This window comes from Solanum tuberosum, unplaced genomic scaffold (genome assembly GCF_000226075.1).
Source record: "Solanum tuberosum cultivar DM 1-3 516 R44 unplaced genomic scaffold, SolTub_3.0 scf00266, whole genome shotgun sequence".
NCBI classification, from domain to species: Eukaryota; Viridiplantae; Streptophyta; class Magnoliopsida; order Solanales; family Solanaceae; genus Solanum; species Solanum tuberosum.
In genome coordinates, this window is record NW_006239201.1 from 427573 (window position 1) to 433713 (window position 6141).

Here is a 6141-nt window from a genome sequence, read left to right on the forward strand (position 1 = left end):
TAGTTTATATTTTATAGTTGGACATCTATAATTGATATACCCTTAAATATTGTGTTTTATGGTTTACTTGTGATTTATATATATAAATTACCAAACCAAAAAGAGAAAAACCAAATCGAACTATATTTATTTTGATTCATAATGGGTTACACTTCTTCAAAATCAAAAAATTCAAATTGAATAGTACAAAACCAAATTGAAACTGAATGTGCACCTGTGGTATGCATGTGATTTATTAATGCGACATCTTAGGATATTTCTATATATTATTTATAACCTATGGGCTATGATTTATAAGAATCGGGAAAGTTTGGAGTGCCACCCTCAAATGGATCCTGTAGTGCGCAATCCAAATTTAATTGAAGCTCTAATGTGGTCTCCGAACACTAGACGGGAAACCAAAAAAAACTTACAAGCACACATAGAAAAGTAGCAAGTTAGTGGTATCAGTATTAATTGCAATAAATGAGTGTCTCTAGTTGGGACTGTGGACTCAAGATTGCTAACTCAAATATATTTTATGGTGGAATTCAATGCTGTATGCATGTGCTTCAGTTCACGATAAACGGTTGGACTTAAATGAACACTCTTATGTGTAAAAAACTACAACGAACCTGGATAGATGTGATGCAGTGGTAGAACTGCTTTATTCATAATCAGAAGTTTCAGATTCGAATTCTGAATGTGGAGAAAATTTATTGGTAGCGTTAGACTGCCTCCGAATGAGCCTGCAATATGCGAGTCAAATTTAATCTGAGCTTCAATGCGGACTTCGGACATCAAGTGAGAACAAAAAAAAATACATAAATAAATAACAGTTCCTTTTTGATGTCCTAAAATCTTACTAATAAACTATGGTGAATATGTTAGTGTATGGGTTGATTCGATTCAATGTTAAAGTTTATTGATTCAATTTATTGATTATTGATTTATAAATATGCTGAATCGTTATCGGTTATTCATTATTTTCGATTTTAAAAAAAAATAATGGGGGTAGGGGATAGGGAAATATATAGGGGGGAATTACAATGTAGGGAATCGAATTCTTGCCAGCAAGGTGGGAGTTCAGGAAGCCAACCAACTGAGCTAATACGATTTCCCAATCATTATCCATTTAATAGCTAAGATTTGATACAAAATAAAAAATCATTGAAAATCACTGAGAAACAATTGATGACAAATCAAATGGTATAAATATAATTATTTAATTTACTACCGGATAATCGATAATTAACACAAACCATTAATAATCGATAACCTCATAATAATAAGAATCAAAACTGTTATTGAAAGGGTGTGCCAAGTCATTAATTATAGTCATTTACCTATTATATTTTTCAAGACATTGTATTTATTATATTCAAAGGGTGATATAGTAAAATTACTCTTCTACTTATAGTTTCTTATGGGTGTGTCAAGTCAATAGTGGACAACTATTATTAAACAGAGAGAAGAGGGAGTATTAAAAACACAAAAATCCTTAATAATGTTGTTTGAACTTTTTGCCTATTTTTTTCGATAGAAACTGTACTAATATTTAAACTTGAGCTTGCAGTGAATTTTTAATTCAACTAAAGCCGTGTTCTGTTAAAATTTCGGTAAAGTATATGTGTTGATCTTAAAATGAGATAAATGTCAAAAATACTAAACTATTTTTTTTTTAGCTTCATACCCAAACTATTGAGAATTTGAGTTTTATACCTAAGTTATCACTCATTAGTTTGAGAAACTTCAATGGTGTGTAATTTACTCTCTCTTTTATTTGCAATAACCTTGCCACATGGATAAAATATTTCACGTTGACAAAAATTAAATAAACTATCAATATTAGTAAAAAAAACTAAAGATTAAAGTATTCCTATTTTTTTTTAAAAAAAATTAGTTTCTAAAAAGTAAAATTTAAAATATTTTCATTACCCCACTCCACCATCTCCTCCCCCCCCCCTCGACAAACCCCTTCCTTTTATTTTTTAAAATTCTTTTATAAAATATTTTTAAAAAAATTCAGACCTCACCCCCTCCCCCGCTCCCTCTTTAAAAAAAATTGATATTATTTTCTTAAAAAAAATAATAATAATTCTACCCACTGTTTAACCCTCTGCTCCTAATTTATTTTCATTTTTACATTTTTTTCGATTTGTGTTAGATGTGTGCATATATTTTAGGAAAATATTTTTTCTACTTGTGTACTAAATACAACAGAGATAAACATTTTATTTTGAAAAAGTCTTGCGGCAAGTGAAAAAAAAACTTTTAAAACTATATATATATATATCAAAACGAAAAAAATTGAAAGCAGAGGGTTATGTGGGGCAGCGTAGAATTTAATTTATTTTTTAAAAGAAATATCTAAATTATTATTTAAAGGGATTTGGGGGGGGGGGGGGGAGTGAAGTAAGAATTTTTTTTAAAAAAACTTTTATAAAAGAATTTTTTGAAAAAAAGAAACAAAAAACATTGGGATGAGGGGAGTACGCGGTGAGAGGAAGGGATGGAGTGGGGTAAGAAAAATATTTTACATTTTATTTAATAATTTTAATACTTTAATCTTTAACTTTAACTAATACTAATAATTTATTTGATTTTTGTCAAGGTAATGTGGAGTGTGATGTTTTGTGACAATTTTTAAAATAAAAGAGTGAATGTATTACACACACCATGATGAAAATGTAATAAAAGAAATATGTGTATTTCTCAAACTAATAAGTGATAATTTAGACATGAAAAAAATAATCATTTAGGTGTGTTTTTCTACCCTTTATCTCTTTTAAAATTGATTATAGCATATTTGTTTATTGATACCAACATATTTGTAATTTTGTAATGATTATAAATAGATTACAATGTCAAATTATATATTTAAATAAGTATATAATCTATTTAAACATCAATCACTACTTTTTAATATTTTGAATCATTTACTATTTTTTTAAAATTATTATTTAATTTTATTAGGTTAACGTAATTAGTTTTCCTTTAAATATTCTTGTCATGTTTAGGCTTAATTTCTTCGTTTATAGTTTTCTTTGTGGACTTTGACTTATATTGTGACTCCTCACTACAACCGGTTAATTGGTCATTTAAAGATAAAGATTTGAAAGATGCATATGATGAAAACTCACCAAAGCTTGAGCAGTTCTTCAATTATGTATTGTTGTAGAGATTTGTTGGATAAATCAGCATGCATGTTACGATATGAGTCTACACTCAAGTCGAGATTACTCAAAAATTAAGAGTGATCCCAAGCTGATTTTTGCATAACATATCAAAACATGCCATACGAATCTAATGTGGAAGCTGAAACATGTGCTTAATAAGTCTGAATAAAGAAATCAACAAATTCATGATAATTGACCAATTAATATTGAAATAAGCCTCTAACATTAAGAATGAAGAAAATAAGTTTACCGGGAGGTGGCCCTAGTTACCTCAAACCATATAAACAAAGAAAGTAAACTAATTCAGGAAGTCCCCGAATGACAATTCACCAACTACTGACTTGAAATGCTGCAACCTCACTACCGACGAGTCTGAGTATGGGCACCAAAATCTACATCATAAAAGGAAGCAACAGAAAGAAAAGTATGTGTTAGTACGTGAAATGTACTGAGTAAGTAACACGATAAGAAAAGTGTTGATTACCTGGGGATTTTTCTAGGGATAATACAGTAAATCCGCAGGTAATTTGATTACGTGTGAATTTTCTTGCAAAATGAAATCCGATGGAAAAACTTTCGTAGGTAACTCTTACTGCAGATTTATACAATCCCTAGGTAATTTACCTGGGGAATTTAAATCCGCAGCTGTGTTACTTGCGGATTTATCTGCATAACTAACGAAAATTCTTGTGAATTTTTTGCTAAAGTTTCTTATAAAAATGAAATTTCTTGCAGATTTTCGTAGAAATATTTCGCAAGTGATTCCCCATGAAGATCCCCAAGTAAATCCATAGGAGTTTGGAAATGAAATTTTTTGTAAACAAAAAGGAAAATTTCTTGCGGATATATATGAAAGTATTGCTCAAGATAATTCCAATGAAAAGAAATCCGCAAAAAACCAACAAAAGACACAATTCACGTTATATCACTTCATTCAACAAAAAAACAGAATTCATAATTCATAATTCCTATGAAAATAAACCTACATGATCAATAGTTTATGATTCTTAAACATACAAAAACAAAATACAACTCAAATTTGAATCCTAAATAGTACCATCAACTATCTCAATCCCCATTTGAAGATGATGCGCTATAATGGGCAGAACCACTGTCATTCACGTTATCATGGGTAGAACCACTATCATTCACGCTATCAGAGTCATCACCACTTTCATTCTCATAAGCTTGATTGTCTTCTTGAGATGCATGCCCATTTGAAGATGATGCGTTGTATACATGTTTCTTCAATAAGTCCAATCCCTCCTCATCCTCTTATTTTTGTGATGCTCTTTCTGCAGTTGAGCATATAAGTTGGCATTGGAAGCATTTACTTGAGCTTTAATCATCTCATCAATTTCTCTCGATAAAGCTGATGTTGATTGTTTAGACGACGACTTTACAGATCGACCCAGGGATCCAAGACCTTTAACTCTTCCTTTTTTCTTTCCACCAACGTATTCCACCCAGATATCCATTTATGTTAATTGAGAAGGTTGACCAGCTAAATTAGTTTCTCCTTCCGCAGCTGATGCACTTTGAGAAGCTAATAATTCTTGTTTCTTTCTTTCAAAAGTATTCTACATCAAAACAAGTTATTTGAGACAATATTTAAAGGCAAATCTCTAGCTCTCACTATTAACTGGCAACCATCAAAAGCAATATACTTGTCAACATTGATATTAACAAATAAAATATGATTACATAATGCATATACTAGCATGGCATTTTCTATAGAGTACTGCCAACTTCTTATTCTGTGTACTTGGAAGTAAAAGTGTCGAGATGTTCTTCACTTATGATTGCTTTCACTTGGAAGACAACTACATCTACCACTAGTATCAAATAATTATAGTAGAACAGGGTCGCAAGGAAGACAATTCTAGTTTTCCAAACAGTTGGAAAATAAGGTAATTTTTCTCATATTTATTGGTTCAAAGAACTTTAAGATTATCAGCAAGATCATTTCATTTCTAAAAAGCCGCAGTGTCTGGGCCACCTGCCGCGCACACCTTCCTTATTTCATCGGGTACTTGCTACCTCCCACCATTTTAAGTACCGAAGAAATCACCTAGCACTTTGTCTCTGCTGGAATTTTCACCCTGGTTTTCCATGGTTTTCATTCACCGCTAGGCAACAATACTAATTGGCTATAACAAGATCATTTCATCTTCTTACCAAGATATTTAACACAACTTAAATAAATATTTAATCTACAAAATAATAGAGCGAACGAATACCTACATAAGCAGTTTCAGCTTTCTCATTTACCCAACTTTTATCACTTTTCTTGCTATGAGTTCGAAAATAAAATTCTGAAATTGATGGATCCTTTCCAGTAGATTCTTTCTATAATGAAGGAAGCTATTTGTGTTATCAATGTTGAGTATGATATTATTTTCTTAAAAGAAATACATCTACAAAGATTTATGATTACCATTCTCTTATAGATCACTTGATGAGATATACAACCACCTGTATGAAGTGATGCACCAGCATTTGAATCACGATTTTTTATTTTGTTCGGACTTTATCTTGAATGCAGGAGACTCCCAGTGCCCCTTCATATCCTTGAATACCTCATCCCCCATCCAATGTGGCTTCAGAGGCAACTTTTTCCTAACATCTTGAAAAAGTTGTGTCATCCTTGCAGATGCCCTTTTCTCAAAATTACGTCTTATAGCATCAGTATAGTGAGGGAGCCATTTGAATTTCTTTTGTATATAGCAAATAAAAACAACATTAGTTATACAAGCTCACACCACAAGTATTAGACACTTGAGAATTGCTAGAGTGTTGCAAATGGTAAGGTTATTCTGAGAGATTCTTTAACGGATGAAATAAGCTCGCTATTTCATTTGAGTTTGGAATAATATATATAATCTCTCACTGTCGTGAATGTACCTTATGTAGTACAGTTGAGTCAAATCGAGTAGTTCGATACATCGATACATATCACTTCACAGTTCCAAAAAGGAAGAGA

The 6141-nt window shown here is 31.2% G+C and overlaps 1 pseudogene; it reads right to left on the minus strand.

The window, feature by feature from the left end:
• Positions 1–4117: 4117 nt before the first annotated feature.
• On the minus strand, positions 4118–5613 carry LOC102590146 (uncharacterized; annotated as a pseudogene).
• Positions 5614–6141: the final 528 nt, after the last annotated feature.